The sequence below is a fragment of the Excalfactoria chinensis genome, chromosome 3 (genome assembly GCF_039878825.1).
Source record: "Excalfactoria chinensis isolate bCotChi1 chromosome 3, bCotChi1.hap2, whole genome shotgun sequence".
NCBI classification, from domain to species: domain Eukaryota; kingdom Metazoa; phylum Chordata; class Aves; order Galliformes; family Phasianidae; genus Excalfactoria; species Excalfactoria chinensis.
This window is the reverse complement of record NC_092827.1, coordinates 4,848,347-4,875,523: the sequence shown is the minus strand read 5'-3', so window position 1 is coordinate 4,875,523 and position 27,177 is coordinate 4,848,347. Positions and strand designations below refer to the sequence as shown.

The following is a 27,177-nucleotide window of genomic DNA, read 5'->3' as shown; positions in this document are numbered from 1 at the left end:
GCTGTGTTAAATGAATGATTAATAGATGCCTCTGTCGTGGCTGCATCTGCATCTCCAGCAGCAGAACGCCGCACGGGAACATTGATGCTAACCTGGGCGGAACAGCAAATTCTGTCTTCATTACGTTGCATCCTGGCTGCCTTGTGTATCCCAAAGCCGCAGCAAGGAATGGGATTCTCCCTTCCACCTTTGAACACACAAAACACGGGATCAGGCGGCCCAGGATGCAACCCAAGCTCCCGCTTAGTGCCTCGGAGCCCCCATGCAAAGAGCTGAGCGAGACAAAAGCTCTGCTGTACAAAGAAGGATTTGCAGAAGCTACAGAACTGTTGCAGGCAGCCTGAGTTTCCTCCTCCTGCCCGTCCTTCTGAGCACGGTGATTAATTATAAGCCTGCAGGAAACGAGAGAGCGGAGGGAAGCGAATCCCCGCTGGCTGCCGTGCTGCCGATCCATCACCAGCAGCCGGACCTGACCTTCAGCCTCCCCTTCCAAAAGAGGAGCTTAAATACACGTCCGTCTGCTCCAGTTTCTTTTCTTTCCCCCTCAAGTATTTGCTAATCAATACGCTGGACAATGAGAAACTCGCTGGATGATATCATTTTGAAGGCAAAAACCCTCGTGGCAATTAACCGGATCATCTCCAAGGTCCCTTCCAACCCAAGCTGGTCTATGGTCCTATGACTTTAGATCCCATCAGATCGCACTACTTGCTCCCACAACACAGTGATGCTTGCTCTATTTATGTTTTCTCCTGAATCAAGCACAGGTTTGGAGATAAAAGGTCCCATATGGTTGATCTAGGGCAAATCCCACCCAGCTCACAGCCAGACCTCACCCAGGGACTTTTCCTCCCCAGGTCTCAGCATCCAAAAGCTGTAAGAAAGAAGAGGTCTGACTCTTTCTGCAGGGTCTGCTGCAGTAGGACAAGGGGAAATAAATGGTTCCAAACTCAAAGAAGAGAGATTTACATTGGATATAAGGAAGAAGCTTTTTTGAAGTGAGGCATTGGCATAGGTCACCCCGAGAGGCAGCGGGTGCAGACAGCCAAGGTCAGGCTGGATGGGGCTCTGAGCACCTGATGGAGCTGTGGGTGTCCCTGCACATTGCAGGGAGTGGGACCAGACGACCTTCAAATGTGCCTTCCAACTCAAATGAGTCTATGATGCTACGATCTCCCACCCTCGGCATCCATTGGCATCACTTGAATCACACGGCAGCGCTCCGTGATGGGCTGAAGGAATCAAAAGAGAAGTGAGAGGTGGTCAAATATCCAACCCATACATCGTGGTTAGACAGAGAATTCAGAGATAAAATTTAGCTTTAGGATGCAGAAATTCAGAGAAAGATGAACCCCAGCTCAGCACCAGCAGTGATGATTTGCCATTGGGTCCCATTTGCCTTCCAGCACACTGGAGCATCCCAGGTTCAGGGTGAAAAACACAGCCTGGGCTCTCCAAGTCTGCAAGCAGGTGATGATGATCCAGGAGGAAGATTTCACAGACAGAAACTGATTTTCAGGGTAAATGAAGAAGCAGAAAACATTGCTCTGATTTGACAACATCTGGAATAAAGTGCCGGCACCGGCACCACCAGTGCCAGCACTGTGCTTTCCATAGGAAACCAACCTACACCCACCTGCACTGGTGGCAGCACAGCTCTGCATCTGACACAAACCATCCACCAACTAAAAAGAAACATAAACTCAGCCCATCTCCCTTCAGCGCCCACTTCAGGCCACGGTATCAGACTCAACGCCCTTTGCTGGCTCAAAATCATCCTCCCTATGAGCTTCGCTTTGGGTTAAGAAGCAAAGAAAACAAGATGTGCTGAATGAAGGCAGAACATTCAGGATATTCCAGCCCATCACTTGAAAAGCTGTAAGAAACTGAAGAATTCACCAGGTTATTAGTTCTGTTTCCGCATCTCGACAACAAAGCATCGTGGTAAACGTCTACTTTAAGCAACTGTCAGCATTTAATGTTTCTATTTACTCCCATTCAAAAGAGCAAACTCTGAATAAGAACTGAACTTAATTAAGCGTGTCACATTCTTTCCAGCATGCCAGCCATCAGCAAGATGCGTTTCCCAGCCTCACTGTTACCAACCCTGCTCCCCAAAAGCCCCCAATCTCCTTCTTGCCTACAGGCTGCCTTTACTAAGGGAGAAATGAGTGGCATGGCTGGGGTGGGGAGCTGAAACAAATCACAGATCAGCACAGGTCTAAAGCTCAAAGTCCCAAAAATGAGCCCTCTCCTGAAGGGGAAATGAATGGTGCATCCCCACGGGGGTACCTGGGACGCTGCTAATCCAATGTTGCAGCACGCTGCTGATAAATCAACTCGAAATCCAAGTTACTAGGTAACAGCCTGGCACTTATTTTCAATACCAGCTGGGCCAGCAAACAAATCCCTCCGTGCTGAATGTTAAACATGCTTACCCGTGCTAAAATTACCATTTGCCTTCTACCCACCCCAAACCTGCAGCTGTGAATTCCTCTGCCTTCATCCACCTGGAGGGCTTTGGCTGCTGCTCCTTGGGGACGAACAGCCCATGGTCAGCTGTAGGACACCAAGGCCATCCTCATCCCGCTGGCTTTGTCACTGGGCTCCCGCTTGCTGGAACGCCCTGCAGCGATGCCTCCTCCTCCAGATTTCAGGCTGGGCTGCAGCCAGGATTTCCAAGAGTTTCTGTCTCTTCCTTAGAGCTGTCTGCGAGTCAGGTGCGATGCATCGAGCGCTGTTTTGTTCCCAATAGAACAGCCAAACATGCGTATATAATCTATACGTATATATGTGATTTGCAGTACCTTCTTGGCTAGAAAAGATACCTTCTACTGCAAAAGCTCCTCGAGCTCTGGGTAAGGGAAGGGAAGGGTGAATTTTTGCTGGTGAAATAGAAGCTCAGCCTGGAATTGCTAAGCGACAAAAACAAAAGATGTTCTTCCGAACGGATGGCGTGTGCTATAAACTCTGCAGTGGTGCCATCCTGACATTCAGCAGCACAGAGAAAAGAAGCACAAACTTTGGGGGAAAAAGGGGGTGGGGGCAAAAAAAGCGACACAGCAGAGTTGTACCCTCCAGATCCCTCAAAGCCCAGCTCCAAATGGATTAAGCCTAGAGCGGACCCCCACCTACTTGAAGCAGCAGCTAAACTAAAGGCAAAGCTTTTTACGGATCAGGGCACGACTGCAAAACCACTGCAGGAAACTTCCTCTTCTAAGTTCGGGGCAGGAGGACACAGGGAGAGCTCCTTACAAAATACACTTGTTCAGATGGTCATTGAAATGCATTTGGGGCCTGCAAGGAAGAGCCTGATGCGCTGCACTGAGGTGGGCACAAGGATTGGGGCACATTTGTATTTGTTCTTCCTGCAAATGCACGGAGACATTTGCTGAGTCAGTAGCAAGAGTTGCCGTGCTATATATTGTGTATGTGTATTTTTAGTTCTATTTATATATATAATAGACAATAATGTGCATATTTTCTATGTGTGTACATGAATGATACCCCCCCAGGTGCCTCATGCAGGGTCCCTCCAGGAACGTCCACCAAGTGAAGCAAAGAGCCCACGAAGCCCCATAATGAGCTGGGATGGCCCAGGGGACCACGCACTGCTGCATTAATGGGCTGTGCCCCTCAGGTCTCGGTCCTGCTGCCTGCTCCCTTCCCAATCAATAACACGCTCCTTCAGCCTTTGCTCTCCCAGCACCAGAAAGACGCTGTGATTAATACTTTGGGGCACTTTCTGGCCCTATAAGTGTTGGAAACAGCATGGAAAGCGCAGACCCTCGCCTTCTCAGGGAAGGGATCAATACCTCCCCGCTCGTCTTGTTTTCATTTTAATGCCTTGTAAGAGGTTCCACAACGGGAATAATTACAAACTGGTTATGAAAATAACTCCCCTCCTATGGAGCGGAGAGGTCCTAAGGGTTCAATTACGTGACAAGAGAAAACAATCAAGAGACACCCTGCGTTCAGCCATGCTTCTGAAGAATGGCTTGCCTTTGTTGTTCTTATCTAATTGTAACGGCTTAGGTAACCAGCCTTAATTGGGAGCCAGCTGTGCCTGCAGGATGCACACATCCTGTCATCCTAGAATCGTGGCATCATTGAACTATGGAATCATGGAACCATTGGAATCATGGAACCATGGCACAGAACTTTGGAATCATGAAGGTTGGGAGTGAGCTTAGAGGTAACCAAGTCCAATGGCTGACCCAACACCGCCATGCCTGTTAGAGCACAGAATCACAGAATCATGAAGGTTGGAAGGGATCTCTCAGATCATCTCATCCAACCATCAACCCATCACCACCGTCCCTAAACAGAACTACAGAATCACTGAGGATGGAAAATACCTTTAAGATCCCCATGTCCAACCCCAACCCATCCCTACTACATCCACTAAAACATGTCCCTAACAGTCACTTTTCCATGTTTCCTGAACACGAGTGCAGGATTTGGGATGGAAGAAGTCCTGGAGGATGCTGATAAAGCAACACAGGGGCACACGGGGACCCAGGGCTCCCTGGAGGAGGTGGCACTGAGCTGGGGTGGCCTGGGATGAGACTGCATCACATAGGTTGGAAAAGACTCTCATGATCACCAAGCCCAACCGTCAGCTTAATGCCTCTGGCATCGCCAGGAGAATCCATCAAGTGCCAAGGGGCAAAGGGTGTCCTGCTTTCCACACCCAAAGGCTTGTGGTGCTTTTAGAGGATGTTAATTCCATTTTTGTTTCTTAACCCAGGAATATGTGAAAAAACTTGGGTTTGAGATTAAGGCTTATGAAACATAGAGTGTTGGAGATAAACTTGTGTGGACACCTCTAATCCCCTTCCCTCTCCAGCCTGAAAAGCAGGATAAATGCTTCTCCAGTTAAGCTGCAGGGAAGGCAAGAAGCTGGTTAATGCTGATGTTGTTTCTGAGGTCCCTATCTGCAAGCACAGATCATTTTCATGGTGCCTCCAGAACACTGGGTATGACCACAGGAATAATCCCATTAACACGTGTAGAAACCCACTGCACGGATGGTGTCTTCAACAGACACAGAGCAGGTCCCAAGTGGTCTGCACCAAGGAATATGATGGTCTTAGTCCCCCCAGCATATCTCATAGGGGATAGTGAGCTGGAGAGAGCAGCCAGCTCTGGTGTGCAGCAACAATAGGTTCCATCAGTGCCCATCCCTCACTGTGCCCAAGGAGAGGCTGGATGGGGCTTTGGGCAGCCTGGTCTATGGGAGGTGTCCCCATAGCAGGGACTGGGGCTGGGTGGGCTTTATGATCCCTTCTAACCCAAACCACTCCATGACTGTCTCTCTTTGTACCCATCCATCACCATAAAGATGCAAAGAAGCCAGCCCAGCCTATTACAAATTATTTTAAAAGGAAGATATGTGCTCCAGCGCTCATCCCTTACACTGCCATCAGCAGCAGTTACATCAAAATTATACACCACGGGCACAGCAATTTGGTAAAATCACTGCATTACGGAGGAGGGCTGCCTGAAACTGCTGAAGGAGGCAAGCAGGCATGTGCAGAAAGGGAGAAAAAAGGCAATCTAGAAACCCTTAACCCTTGGGGATCGCAATCCAATGATGCTCTAAAGATTCAAACACACACGAGCTTCATCCTTTCCTCTTTACACACAAAAAAACACCCCCCAAAATACTGACCATTCTCTGCACTGCACCAAGGGCTGCATCTCCAGCAGCCTCAAATTTAAAAGGCAATGGGTTAAGTGGGAAATGTCCTGAGCGTCTCCTGTTCTCTAAACAGCAAGAAGACAAGACTTCTTCTTCCTCAAAGGCAACGCAGCTGCCCGGGGCAGAGCAGGGAATGATTAATGCAGGGTGATTTTGGGGGGGCTGGGGGCACTTCTTCTTCATCCACCTATGCTTGTTTTTTCCCATTAGAGTTGGTGATGAGCCCGAATGGATGAGAAAGGAGCACGTCACCTGGACCGTGGCTTGCTGAGAAGGTCACCTACACCCACATTCATCATACAATTGGCTTCCAGCTCTCCTTGTCACTGCATGTCACGAGCAGCAAGAGCCATGCAAAATCCCCAACCCCACATTCAAACCAATTGCATAGCTAACGACAGTATCAATACAATGAGCTCCATCAGCAAGCCCTTTGCATGTCCCCTACCAGCTTCGTGCCACGTCTGGGAGCACTGCTGGTGGCTGACAACAAGGAGCAAAGCTCTGCCTTGCATCCCATCCTTCTCTTCCCGGTGGGCATTAATTTTCTCCCAAAGCAAAGCCATTCACCAGCACAGGGAACAGAGAGCTGTGGGGTGGTCCTCCCTGGGGATCTCCCACAGTCCCTGGTTGTGGTGCTGGGCAACTCTGCTCTGGGCAGCCCTGCTGGGGCAGGAGTGGATCAGAGGGACCCCCAAGGTGCCTCCAACCTCAACCAGCCCGGGATCTCAGATCTCCAGCCTTTGATCTCATGGTGTGCCAGCAGCACCTGAGCACCATATTTATACAGCAAAGTCCAAAACTTGAAGCCCATTCCACCATAGACAGCTATGCATTTACAGTGCACGATACTGCTGGAGAACAGCACGGTGTGGATCCTGTACACAGTTGGGTTTGTGGCTGTCCTCCGGGTTTGCTGTGCTACTGAATGTGACAGCTCTCAGCCTCTGGAAATGATGGGATGTCAATGGTTCACCAACTACATAAAAGAGAGCTTCCCAGCTGAGGTACCACAAAAATAAAGGCAGGTGATGAGACTGCATCCAACCTATGGAGAAAACCACATCTTCTTCCAGACAAGGGACTCACCACAAAGGCATGAAAAGGTGTTTGGGAAGGAAGGAGCTCCTCTGAATGAAACAAAGCAGGGAGCAGCTCAGCACTGCGGGAGAGGCAGCCCCCTCCATACTGCGAGTTTAGGGAGGGAAAGAAAGCACCTTCTGTTTGCAAAGGGCTGATTTTGGCACGCAGGTACAGAGGGGAGGGATGGTGAGCAGCAGCTGCTAAGGCAGAGGAAGGAAAACAAAGACCGAGGTGCTCTCTCCCCCATCTTTGCACGCAGCAGAGCTCCCCAGATTTGATATTCCCTCTGCTCAGCCGCAGGCACTGGCAGAGCAGGTCCTGCAACATTTCCCCACCTTGTGCAAGATCTCTCAGGGCTCGGGTCTGCTGGCAGAGCTGTTCATACCTGAGCTGAGAACTGGGGACATGGGCTGCAATGCATCCACGGCTCCAGAGCTTGAAATCGGAGGGTTTCAGACCACGCTTTCAGACCTAGAGGACTGCCCATTGATGGAGGAGGAAGGCGGTAGGCCCGGTCCCGTGACCTTGGCAGTGTTCCACCGTGCTTCCCATATTATAAACAACTGTCCCTAAAAACGCCCTTTGTAATCACTCAGTCAAAACAATCAAGGCTTGAAAGCCACTTTCCCCAAACTTGGTTTCACGTTGCAGTGATTAGTACAGCTGCACCCACAGCAGCGTGAGCAAAAAAAAAGCCTCCCCAGCACATGAAGATGGAAATAGGCAACTGTGGGTGAAAACTGCTCCGGGGGACAAGGAGAGGAGCTCTCTTTTTAAGGCAGTGACAAGTGCCTGGGTTGCTCAGTGGGGATTGCCTTGCCCAGCAACTCTGCTTCCAAAATCATGCAGGGCACGGAACCCACTAACACTCCCAGAGCAGTTTGAGGATGCAGCTCAGATGCCAGCGTCAGCTTCACAGGGACAAAGCTGGAGCTGAAAGCAGCTGGGACAACATTACCCACGGCCAAGCACCCAAACAGAACTGCCCCATCTTCATCCCATGGAGCTGGAAGGCATGCAGACCCTCCTGCCATAGGGATTTCCACAATACCTCCATGGCTCCCGAGGAGTCGCTGCACCATAAAAACTTTACAACTTAACCAAATGTGATGAGTTTACATGAATTTCTATGATGCTCCCAAACGGTACGTCCTCAGATTCTATATCAGCATCATTCCTCCTGTGCCCGAGACAGAGTGAGAAATCCTACCAAAGGAATTAACAGTGAGCTCGCTAATGCTGACAATTAGCTCAGCTAAGGTCTGTTTCCAGACACATCCAAGTACTTTTTCTATTGCAGTTTAATAAGTTTTGTACAGCCTAAGCTTGATCCTGCAAACAGCTCCATGTTCGAGGGATTTTAGCACTCCTGGGCTGCCCCAAAGAGGTCTCCCCCATGAGCAGCTTACGGTGTAACAAGCAAAGGCTCAGGGGACACAGGGATTCACATGTGAGCAGACGTGAGATGCATTTTCACCTCATATCCAGCAAAGGAGGTATTCTGCATGAACACCAAAGCAAAGCACCCTGCATGCTGCCTCCTAGGAACACAGGGAACAGCCATGTGCACATCCCCATGGTCCTGGAACACCTCCATGGATGGTGACCCCACCACAGCAGCAGGGTGGCTCTCAGGGTTTGTTGCTTCAGCCCTGGCACAGCTCAGGAGGGATGGATGCAGGAGCGTAATTAACTGAAGGATGCTTTTCCGCAGCTGGAGTGGAGACCTGAATAAGCAGCCAGGCTGGCTTTCAGCACACAATTAGCAGGCTGTTTAATTTGTGTGTCAGGTGTCAGGGAGCTGAGGAACACAGAGCCACCCTGGATTGCATTTACAGAGGGAAAAGGATTCGCGTGTTAGATGAGTGGGGCAGAGATAAACAACAAAGCCCTCGGGTGGTTACTGAAAGGCTTATTGCAGCACAGACACCAAATTCTATCTCCCTAAGAAAGGATGGAAGACTTAAAAGCTAACGTAGAATACCAAGAAATGAGAGATCTGTTGTTTGCTTCCACTTTCGGAAGCAACACAACCCCACACTGAGGAGGTCTCACTGCATCAGGCACCCCAGCAAAGGCTCTGTAACCCAGTCAGAGAGACCAGAGGTTTCACAGGGTTAAACTTAACTGTATGGCCTGACCCAGCCATGGGGTTTTCTTTTCCTGCAATGTCCTCCCATCTAAATACTCCACATGCAAGGTAACTTTTTCTTGTCTTCAAGAAGCCCAAGGCTTGAGAACTGAAGCGCCTGCCTCCCTTCTTCGTGTGCCTCTGCAAACAGCCTGGATGTAAACGAGCTGGATGAGAAATGTGCATGAGATGGTTTCCATACTTGGTAATCACAGTGCAATTATACCAGCAGAAGAGATTTGGCATTTCCTCTTTCAAATGTGAGAAATCAAGAGCCCATCGCATGCTTTGTAACCCCGCTGCAAAGACTACCCAGCAGCTAAAGGTAACCCTGATGGTCAGACACCCCTACCACAGTTTCCCTTTGCAATCTCATGTGCACATCCGTTGCTCACAGAGCTTTGGCAGGCATGGGGCTGCAGCCCAGCAGTGAGCCCAGGGTGAGCTCAGCTCAGCACAGACATCTTCCCCATCAGTGCTCAGTCTGAGAAAGGCTGCATTCTGCCTTATTTTCCTGCTGAATATCTCAGATGACAGCGAAGATTTGGACGGCTAAGCTCACAGGATGACCTGCTGCTCCACATCCCGTCCCATAAGGACGGCCGTGGCAGAGCCACTTGCAGGGTCAGGATCTCAGTTTCATGGGAAAAGATGCATAAACAGAAGCAAGGGACTGTGAAAAGGGACATAGCAGGACACAGGATCACCACTCGGTGATCAGTCTCTTAAGAAATGCAAACTATATATGGTTCATTAAATGTGGAGGTTGGCAGCCCTGCATGACACAGGGAGGTTGGAGCTTGATGATCCTTGAGGTCCCTTCCAACCCAAACCACTCTGTGATTCTACTGTGATATAACAGACTGATGAAAAGTTGGAATAGGGCTCCAGAAAGCAGAAGGAACATGAAAAAAACACTGTGTAGGATAAGGCAAACCAAAGGGATCTGTGCTGTGCCTGCAGTAGCTCACCCGGAGTGCAGAGACAGTGCTGTTGGATGCCAAGGGAACACGTGGGTGCAGGAGGACAAGAGGCTTAATTCTGCACGACTGGAATTCTTTAGCAGGGAATTAATACTCAACAACATTTCTTCTAAGAAGGAAGTTGCAAGCTGAAGCCAGCATACCTGTGTATACCTCATTCTTTGCTTACGTAAGAGTCTATAAGACAATAAGCAAATTTTGTGGCCTTTGCATTATTTCCTGTTTCCATTGCAGATCCTGAGCTTGCAGGACAGTGTGTGGGGGACACCAGCTGAAGCCCCAGGGACTGGTGTTGGCCAACCCGTAAGCCCCACAGCTATCTCCAGGCTGGACTCCTGCCCTGCTGCTATCATCTGAACACAATGCCCTTCAGCATTCTTTCTGCAGCAATGAATGCAGAGATGGCACAAAGAAACACGGGCTGCTTCCAAGCAGAGGTTCAGTTTTGTCCCCATCCATTTCCTAGGTGAGGAAATCCCTCTGAGGTCACCATAGTTCAATGGAAAAGGAAGGGAGAACACCTGTATTGCAGCCACAGCTGCAATTCTGCATTTTCTCCAGCACGAGGAAGTTTGTCAGAAAAGCTATTGGTAAGCAAAAAAAAACAAACCACAAACTCAGCTTTTTGGAGACTTGAAAATGTAAGGAAGAGCCTAGTGAGCAGAAGAGAGATGATGTGAGCAGAGAGAAGGGCTGTGCATCAGTTATGTGCTCCGTGCCATCGTCACCCCACTAACTGACCTCTGCCTGCTCCGAGCACCTCAGCCTCGTCCCAAACCAGAAGATGATTCCAAAACCATCCTGGATGACTTGCAGGATCCAAACCCAAGGAGAACAAATGCAGCAGCTGGATGGATGGGCAGCAAAGCTATCCAAAGCCAACAGCAACCGTGCGGATGCTCGTGGCAATGGCAAACCTTAACATGGGGTGATTTCCAGCAGGGCTGGGAAATTGCTAAATTGGAGCCTGCCTAGTGCCAAAGCCAGACCCAGCAGCTGGCTGCAGCCAGCACTGGGTTAAAGGCAGTTTTGTGTCCTGCCTTTATGATATAATAACTTGGCACTGCTGCAGCGGGCAAGCCTGAGAATCAATTACATTTCTGTTCAGTACATCCTGAAATATCAGAAGCTCGTGTCCCAATTAAATATTCAGGCAAAACCTAAAATTACAGTGGACAGCTAAGTAATGAATTACACATTTCACACTGTAATCAATACCTACAAATGCCAGGTAACAAGCAATGCTGCGCCCGGCAGAGAAAATGCCAAACACATTACGGCCCATTGGAGTTGGGGATGCACAAAGAATTAGGAAGCTAGTTTTAAAGAACAACCCCAAAGAGAAAGAAAAGGGGAAAAGAGCATGAGGGAAGATGGAAGAAAAAGCACTGAGAAATATATGAGTGAAAAGGGGATTGAAATGGGGAAATGTGGGGAAAACAGGGGAAAACAAGCAGAGAAAACCACATCCAGGATCGACCCGGCCCAAACACTTACAGCCAATGTCCACAGGCAGATCTTATTCCTAACTGATCCAGTGCTATGCTGAAATCAAACTGCAAGTACCATTTGATTCCAATTCATTCCCTTTCTTTTCCTTCGAATTTTATCCTCTTCCCTTTCTCATTTTTCCACCATTGTATCCATCACCCTTTTACAGCTTCCCGAGACCAAATTGTTTTGCTTCTTTTCTGAGAGCAGAGAAGTCTGGTTTGACTCAAACCAGGTTAATTGAACAAAATCTGTGTATTTGTTTTTGGGCAGGTCACACCATGTCCACGTAGGCTCCCTCCATGCAGCTGACTACAGAGCAGTGATGGAGGCTTCGGGAGCACATTGGTTTCACTGCTGCTGGAGTTGGCCAACAGTAATATTCAAGAGCCGTAGGAGTTCCTGCTTGTTGCAGGGGAGTTGGACTAGAAGACCTTCAAGGGTCTCTTCCATCTCAAACAATTGGCACATCCAAGGAAGGCAAACCCAACATATGGTGTCCAAAGTTCCAACGCAGCCAGCATAGACTGGGCAGGACAGTGCCAGCCTCTGGTCCTGTCCTTAGTGGGAAATCCCTACATCCTAATAGGTTTAGAATTATTATTATCATTATTATTTGTAGTATTAGTTAGCAGTACACATGCCTCCATGCTTTTCCAAGCCAGACACTTTCAGCACAAAGCAAATACACGGGTTTGATGGAAGAACAAGATCCCAAAAGGACCGACACTCCAAAGTGAGAAGTCTCCTTCTGAACTGCCAAGTGCTATTGCTGTTTGATTAGTTTATTTATTCACACAGAAATTCGGTGCTGGATTTCAGCACTGAACCCAACAGGGAGATGCAAGGCTTTTTGGAGAGCACCTAACCCCAGTGAGACTCAGAATTCACATGCAAACCGATGTGTGAAGACACTGCACAGAGCACTTCGAGAAGCAAAAGAAGGACAGAATGATAGAATCACAGAACGGCCTGGGTTGAAAAAGAACCTCAAAGATCATCCGGCTTCAAACCCAACCACCAGACCAGGCTGCCCATGCAGCGGTTTGCTCACACACCTATTGTCAGAAGAGCACCATGGAAGAGGCTACAGCCAGTTTTAATTTAAGCTGGCTCTTGTCCCAGTTAGTAATTGCTATTTCCAAGCTTAGGGAATCATCTAAGCACTCCGCAATGAGTTACAAGATCGTGTGGAAGCTTTCAGAGGCAGCAGAATAAGGGCTTTCCATCCATTTGTACACACTGCTAAACAATCCCACAAAACTATAAGTGTGTTTTACTGAGACTCAATTGAAGACCACAAAGAATAGAAAGGTTTCTTATTATGGAGCAACCAGGGGTCCTTCTATATATGTATATATATATAAAATAAATTAAAAATCAGAGATATAATTACTAACTTTCATGCTGATTACTTCAGTATCTGTCAAAATACTTGAAAATATATTTTGAGCATTTGTTCCTGCTTAAACAGAAATTCAGCACTTCACTGATTCACTGTTAGCCTGTTCTGAGAGGTGCTTGATGTTTCACACGTGAAAAGCTCTTTACCAAAACCCTAATTTTGCTCTAAATGCCCCCTATCAAGATCCCCATTTTTATCTGGGTGTTTTTTTTTAATGACATACCATACCCTAAAACTTGTAACAAACCAAGCTGGGTTTTGTTTATTCTTCCAATGCCAACTTATCCAAAGGGACAGTCTTAACATCTCACTGGGACTGCCTGATAAAGTCGTAGTATAACAGAGTCATTAAGGTTGGAAGACACCTCTAAGATCACCTAGTCCAATCATCCACCTACCACCAGCACTGCCCACTAAACCACGTCCCTATGGACCGCATCCACACACACCTACAGGAAGTTTTGCATTACCTACCAAGAGATGTATAAACCTCGACCTTAGAAGAACAGCAGAAGTGAAACCCCTTGACTTAGGGTAAGAAGGAGCACGCTGCACATATCAAGCTCCATTTAGATACTAGCATGCCCAGGTCTGTGTGCAGAGCTCACAGGGAGACAGCTTCATGTTCCCATCGCAGCCAAGCCAAGCAGCTGTACAAAGCACCTCCCCCTCTCCTTAATCTAACCATGTTGTCAACACGGCTAAAGCAAGAGAAATCTGCAAGCATAATTACACCTTGGGACTGCTAACATGACATTCTCTAATAAGTACTCCCCTGAGCATCTGCTGATCTAATAATTGGCGCTAGGAAATAGCGCGTGCTTATCTGCACGGCAATTAACGCGGTGACGAACCGCAGCTGCGAGGCACCGAACTGGGGCAGGTACAGGAGAGGGGAAGAGCCAAGAGTTGGTCTAACTTTGGGACATTGGTCACAACGCAACGCTACGTTCACTATTAGGCACTGCTGACATTAGCAGAAAGGTATGAATGCATTCAGAAATGTGGCTGCCATTGTCATGCTGCCTGTCCATGGAATAGGTAAATAAATAACATCCCGACCTGGAGGGAATTTCAGGGATGGCCATTCTTCCACCACTCAATCAAAATGACATTTTAATTGAATTTGACAGTGAAAAGCATCCTCCGACGCAACAGCTGCGGTAAGCAGTCTCCTTTGGGCTTTCTCATCCATTCAAGCCAGGGATGCAGGTACAATTTAAGGTCATCGTTGCTTTTATTTCCTGTTAGATCTGGATCTCACCCTGGCATTTCACCAAAAGCCGCATGGCTGTGGTGCTGGGCAGCAGCTCTGGGTGGGACCAAAGGGACTCGGGGAGTCTCCAGCCCCAACCACCCTGTGGTTCTGGGTTGGGATCACATCACCGAATACCTCTTTTCAGCACTATTTGTCTCTAAGCACTTGGCTGTGGCTCTTTCGGACATGATTGTCCCATCGGTGCCAGGTTTGTCCTTACTTTTGCTGGAGCATCACTGAAGTGCATTTCCTGTTGCCATAAGGCAATCCTCAGGATGAGCTAAACCAGCACAGAGCCTTAACATCTACTAATTAGTCAGTGGGTGTTAATGCTAAGAGGCTCCCTTTGCTCAGTCAAAGAGGGATGGGCTAAAGGAGGAAACTTCCGAGGTTTGGCAGAGTGAAACCTTGTGAAACCCCAGTAGGAGTTAATGGTTCCTCAAAGGGTGGCACTGCTTGTGCAAAGTTGCAGGAATGTTGCTGCCTTCCAACCACAAACAAGAAGACACAAACCTCTCAAAAAAAAAAAGAAAAAAAGTGAAAGAATTAGAGTAAAAATAGCCAGCGTACTCTGACACAATACAAATACATGTGGTTTCTTGATGTGTTCTCATGCCAGAAAGGCCACAATCTTGCCCAGACCGCAATTCCCTGCAAGCCCAAGTGCCTGGTGCCTGCTTTGCTACATGCTGGAAAAAAGAGCTACAAGACCATGGGTAGAAGAGAGCTGCATGTCCCCTATTTACAACTAACAATAGAAAACAAACAACATTTTATAGAAACAGACACTGGAAAAATGTCTTGTGCCTCGGGCTCTGCAGAATGAATACAGAAAAACTTCCCCTTCCATTGTGAGCTAAAGGTGGTCTGTAGCTTCCAGGTTGGTCTAGATGCAGAGAAGAACAAGGCAGCATCCCATCCCATCACATTCAACCCAACTCAACCCAATCCATCCCATGGCATCCAGCCCATCTCATCCCAACCCATCCCATCACATCCAACCCAACACATCCCAACCCATCCAACCCAACTCATCCCAACCTATCGCAGATGCTTTAAGTTCCTCCACCTACAGTAATGGTGGGAAGAGGCTGCCACCATCTTGCGCTCCAGTGTTTCCAATCCAAAACCCCAGCTGTTTCAGGAATGTTTCTCTGGACATTGATAACCTGTTCTCCCAGAAATGCCTTCCTGTCCTCCGGAGAAGGAAACCTGCTGCTCCTCAGCCACAGTGAGTAGCTAATGAAGAGTCCATTCAATAATGAAAGGTCATTAATTCACAAACAGCAACAAGCAAAAATAAGCACTAAGAACATTTCTTAGTAACGATCCCAAGAGATCTCTGAGTAGAAACATGGTTGGTTCCATCAGACTAAGCATGATTTGGGAACTTTCCTTCTAGAGCCATAAACAAAACTGTGCAGGGCAATACAAGGTTTCTCCTTCCCTCCAAAAGATCACAGCTCTTCCCAGCATACTCAGCAGCACAGACTAATAAAATCATTAAGGTTGGAAAAGACCTATAAGATCACCAAGTCCAGCCATCAATCCACCACCACGATGCCCACCAAACCACGTCCCACACCTTGGCAGTATAAGGAGTTAAGCAATACTGCACCCAATTTCTGTGCCAAATGTTCGTGTTCATCAGGTAGGGAGCTTGGTAGGTAGCTTCTCCCTAAATCAAGCCATCACCTGACAGGTGCTGTTGTTTAAAGGGTTTGCAGAGCATAATCCCCTTAAATAGAGATCACAGAGAGCGATGATCAAGGTCGCATCGCTCAGCCCAGAGGTCATTCTGCAGAGTCCAGCCCAGTTCCCTGCTTGTTTCCTTGGGCACAGCTCCAAAAATGAGTTTATTGCCACGTTTCATATTTTCATATACTTGGTGACCATATCAAAGGACATCACAATCACTCAGCTTCACAGTAAGCCTACCTGGAAGGTACTGCTATTAGAAAGAAGTACCAAAAATCCTATGCAATAGAGCCTATCTTGCTGGAAGCTGCTGAGAAACAAAGGGAAATGATACCATATTAACAATCTATGTTTTAAAAACAGAATATATTCTTCTTAATGGAAAAGAATGGAATATTCTTCTTAATGGAAGATGACCTGGCAATACCCAACCAGTTCCTCTTCTTCTTCTCCAACAATAAACAAAACCAAAGCAAATGCCCAGACAAGTTTCCTCCTTCCCAAGTAGAATAGAGAGATGGTGGTGCCTCTGCCCTGCAGACACCCAAGGTCAGGCTGGGTGGGCTCAGAGCACCAATGGAGCTGTGGGTGTCCCTGTTCAGCACAGGGAGTGGGACGAGATGGCCATAAAAGGTCCCTACAACTCAAACAATTCAATGGTTCTGTAAGCCTTCCAAAACTAGGAGTGCTGGTGACACCTCTGAGCAGAAAAACCCTTGTGCCAGCCCGACCTCTGCAGTCTGCAGTCCTTCCTCAAAGGGAACTGGAAGACAAACCCTTCTCCCCCCTCCGGACTGTGTTATTTTAGAAACAGTTTGCTCCAAGCAGGACACAAGGATGGTATCGGCTCCCCATGCCACTTGGAGCAAGTTGAGACAGCGGAGCTAAGGAAATGGAGACCATTAATGGAAAAAAAAAAGCATGTGACAAACCTGGGAGGTTGCTGTGCCTGCAAAGGGGTGGAGAGTATGGATACAACTGAAATCTCATACTCAGATTCAAGTAAAGCTCTGCTATTCTGACAAGGAAAAAGAATACAGACTTAGAACAAAACCAGGAAGAGAATTTAGGCTTCTTGCCCGAGATCAAGTATCTGTGGTAAAGCAAATTTCTGACCCTAAATTACTGCAATCTAATCTCTAGATAACATCTGATTCCCTGTAGGACAGCACACAGCAATATCCTGCCCTTAAATGCCAGCCTGCTAGGAACAAGAACTGCCACCACGCTCTCAAGCACCACATAGAAGCTCAAAGCACAAAAATGAATCACAGCAGGAAGGAAAACCTTAGAGGCTCGATGCAGCATTAATTACTGCTTCTTGCTCCCAACAAGTAACCTCAGAGTGCAATGGAAGTGCTGCGTGTGGCCCTGGTAGCAGCAGTGGGGTCTCAGCCCAGCAGGATCATTTCCCCAGCACTCACCAGCCTGACACCAAAGGATGCTAAGCAGGCTCCATGGTGCTACGTAGGAAGCTACCAATACTCTGTACCTTTGGAAAGAAATTCAGAGCACCCATGAGGGAGGCCAAAGCTCCAGCTTCAAGTCTAGTCCGTGCACAAATAGCGTTCACCACTGTTTGCAAAAAATTCTGCAAGCTCCATAGTGAAGTGAAAGCATAAGGCACGAACAACTTGGGTTGTGCTATTTATAATGAGGTCTGCCAGCACTGACAGCACTTTACAGCTCATCAGGAATACTGAAATGCATGCCTGCAGAGCAAACAGTACATCAGCAAGAGCAGCACATGCACTTCCTTTCACCAAACTCAAGGCGAGCACGGTGCCCTCGCCCAGTTCTCCTTGGGTTTTGCATGGCATCGATTGCATCTCGGAGATGGAAACTGTGTGTGACTTCTTCATAAAGGCACTTCCTCAGATAAGTGTTGTGCAAAACCCAACATTTTACAGAGGGGATTGCTCAATGCTACAACTGTGATTTTGCAAAGCACCTCCAAGCTCACTGAGCTACCCAGCTACCAAGTGCACATAAAGGTGATGTGTTTGAGATTAGAGGGGAATGTGCAGCATGGATCCACATGCTGCTGGGAGGCCTACACTACTCCTCATTCTCACAGGATGCTTCTCATTCCCATAGGATGCTGCTTGGTCCTGCAGGATGCTCCTCATTCCCATAGGATGCTACTCAGCCCCACAGGATGCTCTGCGGGTTCACTGTACTCCAACTCTGTTACTGTCCACCTGAAAGCAAGCCATTACTCAAAGCCCGAGCTGCCAAGTCCCATTCCATCCACACCAACTACAAAGTGATTCTGTAAAAGCCACATTGTTTTTTAAACTCCACCTGCCTACGGGAGTTTTTCCTCAACTATTTATCCCCTTCCTGACTGCTCACTCCCATTCAGCTGCATTCGCCAAGCAATGCATCGGAGGAACAAAAGGATTTTAAAGGTCTTTGGGACTCCATTTGCTTTCCACGAAGACCTGTCCCTGGGGTTCTGGGGCAGCCTTTCTGCAGTAGTTATCCAACACATCATTCCTTTTTGCTTTACCATAGAAAGTCAGATCTGCTTTTCCATTATGTAATTCCTACATAGACTCTCCTTTAGGTTTTTCTCCTTGAAGCGAGCTGCAGAGAGTGCCTGTAGCATTTGCTCTGCAACAAAGGCATCTGCAGGAGGAAGCCTGCAAAACTCAAAGTTCAGGAGGACCCACTGGGAGATGCTCCAAAAAAAAAAGCTGTTAATTTGTTGCAAGACAAAATCAGACAGGGGTTCATTTCATACCCACATTTCCCATACATTGACTCTGGAATAAACACAGACACCCCAAGCTGCTTTGTTTCACCTCTCACAAACCATACTCTTGCTACAAGAAGCCACAGAAAAATTATGCACCAGGTACCTACTATCTTATGCCCTAGATACAGAGGGTGTGTTAAAAAAAGAAAGAGTGGTGATCAATTATATTCAAATGGGGAGGGAAAGGGCAATCTCATGCTGCTGAAATGGGCGTGAGTGCATCTTGGTAAAGGGAAAATGGAGTCTTCTGTAAGGAGTGTGTGGACGCAGCAGCACAGAGGAATGGGGAAACCAGGAGGGGTCAGGGAGCTCAGCTTCCCCATGGAGTAATGTGAGGAGAAACTAATTAAAAAGCACAGGCCATGGGGAACTCCAGGAGGCAAGGGCTGCAGAAACAAGACCAAGACGCTACTATTAAATCACAGATATTAATAGAGGCTGTGCTAAAATGGAGGGCACTGATGACTTTGCTCCCTCCGTTCGGCTGGTGGCATCTTGTGTGCAAAGGCGTATTGCCTGCAACCGGTTTGAGGTGTGGGTGTAAAGCACAAACCTGCTCCTTGGTAGCAAGCTGGGCTCCCCTGGAACCCAAATATCCCTGGAGGACCGTGTTGTGCTGCACCCTACAGAGCTGCACCTACAGAGCCTGACTTTGGCTACCAAGGACAGCGCCGGTGGCAATAGGTGACAGTGCCATGCCTCGAGGCCACATGCAATGCAACAAACCACATGTTAGCAAGGCGAAACGACATTAACGAAACGGCATTAAAATCCTCCCCCAACCCTACTCGGCAGCCCTTAAAACAAAGCATTTCCATAGCACAAAAACAGGCAAGCGCCTGAGAAAAGACAGCATAAAAGCTGGGCTGCTCCACATCACGCTTCCCAAAAGTAGGACAGCTTTTTGAAAGGCGTAGGATTGCACAAAGGTGACAAAGGGCTGCGAGCTATAAGTAACCCCGTGTCACTTCTGCTGAATTCACCCCTAAAATACTTCACTGTAACAGAGCTCCAGAGACATTGCTTCTTGCTTTGTCCAACCAATCAGTAATCATCACTAATGAATCAAGCGGCTCCCAAAAGCACAGGAATGCAAGAAGACCCAATTTTTTTCTATTTTTTTATAAAGTAAATTTCACCTGGGAAAAAAAAAATAACAAAATAAGAAGAAAAACCTACCTGGCTACAAACAGCCCGGCACCATTGGAAACTGGTAGAGCATGAACCATTCTACAGCACAGACTGTGAGAACTGAAGGCCGGATTATGTAAGAAAACTTGTGCACAGGATAACAAACATATTCTTGGTGCAACTGTGAAGTCAGCACTGCAAATACGTTTCTGCAACAATGTGCTGAGGTCGCCAGCATCGCTTTTTGAAAAGGGAAGATGAAACTTGCTGGGAAAAAAAGGAAAAAAAAAAAGTAGCTGGTCTTTACTAAGCCATTAAAGGAAAAGCAAAAGTGATCAGCTCACAAGGACCTGTGAATGCATGTAGATCTGAGTTTCGTGACCGCAAACCAAGTGCCTGCAGTGCCTACAGCTGCTCCAGCAGCACCGTCAATAGGAGGGCTCCAGCACTTCAGCATGAGGTAGACTCTGGTGCAAGGACGCACCGCAAGGATGTGGCTTGCTTTCTATTGATGCCATCACACTGTTACGTAAGGAACAGTTCTCTTTCCCTTCCATTATTAAAGCCTGAGCAAATGAAGCCACACAAAGGCTCAGGTGCCACACGGTGCTATGGGGGCAGCAGGACTGAGGATGCCATGCCAGAGTGGTGGAGGATGGATGCACAGAATCATAGCATCATAGAACCATTTGAGTTGGAAGGGACCTTTAAAGGCCATCTGTCCCACTCCCTGCACTGAACAGGGACACCCACAGCTCCATCAGCTCTCAGAGTCCATCCAGCCTGACCTTGGCTGTCTGCAGGGACACCCACCACCTCTCCAGGCAACTGATTTCCTTAATTCTGTCAATATTTCACACTCTGGGGTCTCTCTTTGAAAGATACACAAGTCAGTGTATTTGATGAAGTCACGCAGATAGGAGGAGGGAAGCATCCAACCTATTTTCAAGAAATGCCGTGCCACCAAAATACAAAATAAGAGTAATTTCACTGGTAAGTCTCACTTCCTATCCTCGTGTCATGGCTGTCACTTCCTCCGCTGACTTACCCGTAGAAACAGCAAAGAATTAAGCTGGTGTGTATATTCTTTATTTCTGCTGGCAGCTTTGGGATGGGAACACCTCGCGGTGCTAGAAGGAAGCTCCCATGATGTCTGCAGAACAAGCAGCCGAGGTGGGTGTCCCTTATGCACCTCGCAGCAGAAGTTCCACCAGCTGCCCGCAGACATTTATCAGGCTGCTAATGAGTTAATGAAAATTTTTAACAAGATTTCAGTACTTACTGGAATTATTTACCCCATGTTGCACAGTCATAGCGCTGACAGCAAGTGGTAAGTGGCATACACTGAGTAAGTTTTATTCTTTCTCATGACTATCTACTTGTCTGTGAATGCTCTCATCATTGCTAGCAGCTGTAAAATGTATCTGTCCTTCATATTTAACATGCAAAATAGCTGCTGGATCGCTTCTACCCTGTCATTCATCCATTATTACCCCATCATTTGCACAGACCACCACAGCATCCAAAACCCAGACCCAGCACATCGACAACAGCAGGGTGGGAAAGGTCTGAAGGAAAGAACAAGCAAACACCATCTAATTGTAATGAAGCCCAGGGATATGATAGGATTAGCACTGTGTTTTGCAGCACTGCCATTCTTCATGGCACGTTCATAAATAATGTGCTTACATGAACTGGAGAAGCTCCCTCCCCGTTCCTCCATCAGCCAGGAGCCTGCTGCGCAGCTGTATTTCCATCTAAAGATAGATGGAGTCCAGAGAAATCTAGAGCAAATGGAGCTCGTTTGTGACATTACCCTATTATATTTAAGAAAAAATGCTGCAGCTGTATCTGTACATCATCACTCTGACATGTACTTGGTCTCTAATTACTTGTTTTTATGAATTAAAGACACAGGAGAGGGGGATGAAAGATGAGATCACAGAACGTGGGGAGACAGTTTTAAACTAAAAGAAGAGAGATTTAGGTTAGACGTTAGGTAGAAATTCTGTACTCAGAGGGTGGTGATGCTCTGGTGCTGCTGCCCAGAGAGCAATGGGTGCCCCATCCCTGGCAGTGCCCAAGGCCATGGGTGGGCCCTGGGCAGCCCCAAAAGGAGTTGTCCCCATGGCAGGAGTTAGGACTGAGTGGGCTTGAAGGTCCCTTCCAACCCAAAGCATTCAACGAATCCATGAGCTGACAAACACAAAGTTCTGAGCACCCCTACCGCTCACCCTGCAACAGCTTCCTGCAGCTCTGCTGTCTGCAACCCTCCAAACTCTCCCACTTCCTACAGCTGGCTGCCCTCGAGAAACACGCAGTGAAGGAGCACATTCATACAAAAAAAGAGAGACTTCATGAAACTCAACCGCTGACCACTTACATGACCGCTAAACATCTCTTGCCCGTCTACACGAGGGTTTTTTCTGTGCCCTAATGATGGCAATGTATGGATCTGGATGGCACACCCGATAAACTTCCACAAATTCCTATTTGCAGCACCCATCCTTTGCCAAGAGTCCTGCTGTGCAGAATTTATGCATTTAAAGGGCTTGGAGATACAGAGCACATTAGAGGAGGACGTCTCTCCCTTTGCGCCCTTCCCATTCCTCCCCACTCCAATTCCATCTGCAGAAGAACCGTCCCGTTGCTCTCAGAACTTTATTCCGATATCTTAATCAAAGATTTTCCCTTCATTTGTTATACATTCCAGGAGACGCAGAAACTGCTCGGCTGTGTAAATCCAAAAAGCTAAAAGACACACGATCCATCTGATACACTGTTACTTTGTTATTAAAATTTGCTAATTAGTTTGCCTTTCCGCTCTTCACACTTGGGCTTAAGACAGCGGAGAATTCCCGCACAGATAGGACTGGTCCCCTCTTAACAAACCCTTCACGCTTCTAACAGGAGGATGCTTCCTCCCAGGTGACGTTTGGAGATGAACTGTAACAAGCAACGGGGCAATTTTCCTTTGATTTCGAATTTCATTTTCACTTCTCAAAATATATTTTAATATACGTAGTGTCTCTCATCTGTAGCTGGGATTTGTGACGGCTCCATTAAACAAATGTAAGCCTTTCATTGTATAAAGAACAAGGTAAAGGGAGCACATTAAAGCCAGGGCTTTATGGACCTCGGGAGACTACAGAAATCTGCAAGGGGATGCTGAGGTCCTCGAGGAAATGAAAGCAAAAAGCACTGATGAGGAGTCTGCAGTAACACCTGTGCCTCTTTGCAACAGCCAACGCTCCCCTAACCCTTAACTCAGCACTCCCAGAGAGAAGCAAATATCAGGAGGACAGCAAGTGACGGGAATATACAGGGAAAAAAGGTTATTTGAAAAGCATTGCTTACCTTCTCACCTATAGGCAAGAGTTCCTGCGAATGGGTTACAGCAGTGCCAAAGCCCCAGTTGAGAGCCATCCCATGGCACCACTGAGGCCAGCAATTTCTCCACGCTCTCTGTGGATGCTCAGTTTCACCTCATGTTGGACACAGCCAGCAGCACGCTCGGATTTGCTAAGCACCATCACGGCAAGGCAAGGACAGCACATAGCAGAGGAATGCGTAGCAAAGAGGAACAGAATTCACATTTGCATCCCTAATGACCAGGATCCCATGGGCGGTGTGCCCCCACCACTCGTCTGTCATCAACATTATTTACCAGCATTTCTGGTTCTTGGAACGTACCACTGTGGATGATGCCACTGTTTCAGCTCCCAACCTGACTCACCAGTAAATAACCACCACTGAAAGCCATACGCAGGCAGTACGGCCAGGAAATGCTTCACATTTTGGCCCCTTCTCCCACCTCCTCCACACGGATGCAGCAGCTCCCCGCAATCTGAAAGAAGGTGTGTGATGGCAGCGTGAGTGTTTTTAAGTGCAACCCTTCTGCTGCAAAGAGCAGGAGCGGAGCTGAGCACCGAGCAAAGCGTACGGGCAAAGCAGCTCCTCAAGGAAGTAACAACAACAGAGAAACTCTTCTCGCTTGTTGTCAGCCAAGCAGTGGGTTTGGGGTTTTGTGTTCGTCTTTTGAAAGTTTACCAGAAACAGATCTAACTCGCCCTGAATTATTGACAAGTGGTTACACAACTCGCATCAGCCCTACGATTTTAGTGGTGAATGGGGGGGGGGGAAAAGAAAACAGCCTCTAACTGAAAGCATGAGCGCTCCTTACTGAGGGCTTAACTCCTTTCAAATTGTCCTCTTTCAAAGGAGGATCAAAAGCACCGAAACAAACACAAAGGCGCTTCTAAGCAGGTTTATTTGTTATTTCTTGAAGATAAAAGGACTCCTCTCCAGGTTTCCTGCTGTGCCGCATCTTCCACCAAAGCTGTTGCACAGAGCAAGGGGAGGGAAGGCATCCTGCAGGCCCTGTGCTCCCATTCTGTATATCCTCACCCCTTCCAACAGAGCCCAGAACCTCAAGGTGGCAGAAAGAAAGCTCTCCCAGATGGGGACAATTCCAGTGTGCCCTGAGGACGTGTCATACCCAGCAGGACATGCACTCACCTAAGTCTGTGTTACTTTAAGGGGGGAGGCAGAGGGGTGGGGGTTGGGGGTGTGTGTGTACCATCTGCTCGGCCCTCATGAGGCCCCAGCTGGAGTGCTGTGCCCAAGCCTGGGGCTTCCATTACAGGATGAGGGATGCAGAGCTGCTGGAGCAGGCCCACAGTAGGGCTGCAATGATGATGAAAGGGCTGGAGCACCTCTCCTATGAAGACAGGCTGAGGGAGCTGGGCTTCTTCAGCTTGGAGAAGAAAAGGCTGCAAGGAGACCTTACTGTGGCCTTCCAGGACCTGAAGGGAGCTTGTGAGCAGGAAGGGGACCCACTTTTTGCATGGTCTGCTAGAGACAGAACAAAGGGAAACAGCTTTAAACTCAAAGTGGAGATTTAGATTAGATGTTAGGAGGAAATTCTTTACTCAGAAGGCGGTGAGACCCCAGCACTGCTGCCCAGAGCTGTGGGTGCCCCATCCCTTGAGGTGACCAAGACCACAGACAGACCCTGGGCAGCCTGAACTGGTGGGGGGCACCCAGCCCGTGGCAGGGGAGTTGGAACTGGATGATCTTTAAGGTCCCTTCCAGCCCAAACCACTCTGTGATTCTCTGGTCTTTTCCTTAAACTCTTCCATGCTGAACTCCACGTGATCCAACCAATCACTGGGTAATGCTGGAACAGAAGGAATGCAGAATTTCTAATGGAGAGAACCGGTCCCACACCAAAGAGGTGCCCTTGAGAGTGTCAGTGACGTAGCTGACAGCACCAAGAAAGAGCTACCAAAATAGCTGAAACAACGGGAGAAAATAAATCGGTACCGCTTTATAACCTTCTATCCACAGGAAGGGCTTGTGCAGCAAATACTGCATTAGGCAAAGAACAGCAAATCGTTAAGCCCTGAAAACGCACGGGGCTCACTTGAGTGTGGTTTTCAATTAAATGATACATCATCTTTGTTGCCCAGGAAGCAGAGATTCCTTGAGGGCAGCAGAGAACCCAGTAGACTAAAAAGCCATTAAGATGCCCGGCATCATTTCCCATCCCTGCTGGATGCTGACTGTGATCCCGCTCAGCCTGTGCACCACTGTGTTTGCAGCCCATCTCCTCAGCACCGCCGGCCCTACCTGCACGAGGGCAATGAATTGAGCTTCACAGATCATCAAGAAGAGTAACTGTTTGTATGAAGGCTGCAGTGATGCAAAGGGTCACGGTGAGCTGATCGCTGCAGAAGCAGCTCCAGCATTGGGTGATGTTCCCATTGCAGCCCTGTGTGCAAAGGGGACTATTGGCTAGGACTTCATGACATTAGTGGTGACAGCAGCAGGACGGTGACATCGCAGACCTGGGCAGGGATTCTGCAGCAGATGTGTTGAGTATGGCCAAAGAAATCACCTGGATCTGAGCAGAAACTGCATGATGACAAACCCCTTACTTAGATGTGAGGCATTGGCACAGGTTGCCCAGGGAGGTGGTGGGTGCCTGCAGACACCCAGGATCATGTTGGATGGGGCTCTGAGCACTGATGGAGCTGTGGGTGTCCCTGTTTGCTGCAGGCAGTAGGACCAGATGGCCTTTAAAGGTCCCTTTCGACTCAAATGATTCTATGATTCTAAGTTCAAACGTTTTTCTTTGTACCTCTTCCATAAGTGTCCCAAATACTTCCTGCATAAATATAGCACCCAAACTGACTGCTGAACTATTAGGGGCTGGAATTGGATGGTCATTAAGATCCCTCCCAACCTAAGCCATCCTATCATTTACAAGCAAAAACGAGGACGGGTGTGAAACTACAACCAGCTCCCATAGCAGCACCATTCTTTCTTCTCAAAGAGGAGCCAAAGTCAGCAGCAGACACCTCAAATCCCACGAGATCTTTCCTGAAAGCTTTTATCTGCAGCACTGTGCAGACACCTCCGCAACAGGTACCGCAAACAGCAAGCAACAGGGACAGACCTGGGAGCTGCTCTTTCCACGGGGCTGCAAACATCTGTTTCCATCAGCAGGGCTCAAACAACATCACTCTCTGAACCTACCCAGAAAGGGGAGTGCTGTCACTGCCGGCTCTGCCATCACCTTCCCGTTCCCAATGGTAACCAGAGGCTGCATCTCCTGCAAACATCTCACCAGAGAAATGCTTTGTGAAGTGTTGCCACGCTTGAAAACCTTGTTAACAGCAGGAAATCTATTTAAAGTGGAATGAATATGATCGTTAAGGAATAAAGAGGGAGTTTCAACGCAGCAAAGACCTACTGCTTGGGTGGGGAGGCAGCGGCTCCACTAGAGTATTTACAGTTTTACATCTCAAAGTCCCACTGCGGGATAATGGGGAAGGGAACTCCATCAGATCAACTAACTAACTTAATACAAAGCCCAAATGTCCATTTGCTAAAGGAAAGAATGAAATTTCATATGGTAGGTAGGGGAAAAAAGAGAAAAGGAAACGGATGGGAGGTGCCAGGTGGGATGAAGGCAATGCTCCCCACACATATAATTCCAGGGGTTACTTTGTCAGCCCCTAAATTAGGGGAAATCCAAAGCACCTCAATTACAATCCACCCGGAGCCCTCCCTCCCCGCAGTACATCCCACAGTTGGGAATTCACCCCTTCCCCTGGCTGGGCTGCAGCTGCCATGCTGATGTTCGGAGCTGTCTCAGCTCAAGCACGTGTTACCTGCTCTCAGTGCTTGGGGATATAGGTGGGGAACAAAAGGGAAGAAAGCAGAGGCAGCCCACCCCTACACACCGAGCTGCAAGGTTACCCTGCCACAGGCTGGGTCTGTTCAGGTGCTGGAGAGAAAAAGAAAGAAATCTCAAGAGCAGCAAGAGCTCCGTTTTTTGTTTGCTTGCGATATGGCTTCCCCACCTCCAATCAAAAGTAGCTGTTATGTACAGAGAGAAAGGTGAGCTTTTTGTGATGAAAAATCATGAATTCACCTGTTTGTTAATCAGATGAGTCCACCAGCAAAACTCAGTCATTAACCAGAAGCAGCCCTCCCAGTGTGTTGGCTCCTCAGTGTTTAAGAGA

General features: G+C 48.0%; 1 protein-coding gene across 7 annotated transcripts in view; it reads right to left on the bottom strand.

The window, feature by feature from the left end:
- Window positions 1-27,177, bottom strand: part of NCOA1 (nuclear receptor coactivator 1) — a 137,945-nt gene that overhangs the window by 67,362 nt on the left and 43,406 nt on the right. Inside the window, exon 1 of one of the 7 annotated variants that reach the window (XM_072331336.1) lies at window positions 2,472-2,711. The exons of 4 other annotated variants lie outside the window; for them this stretch is intronic. The gene's annotated coding sequence lies outside the window, so the exon portion shown is untranslated. Of the gene's footprint in view, window positions 1-2,471; window positions 2,712-27,177 lie in introns of those variants that run through there. 2 more of the 7 variants (XM_072331334.1, XM_072331328.1) reach the window with 2 other exon arrangements.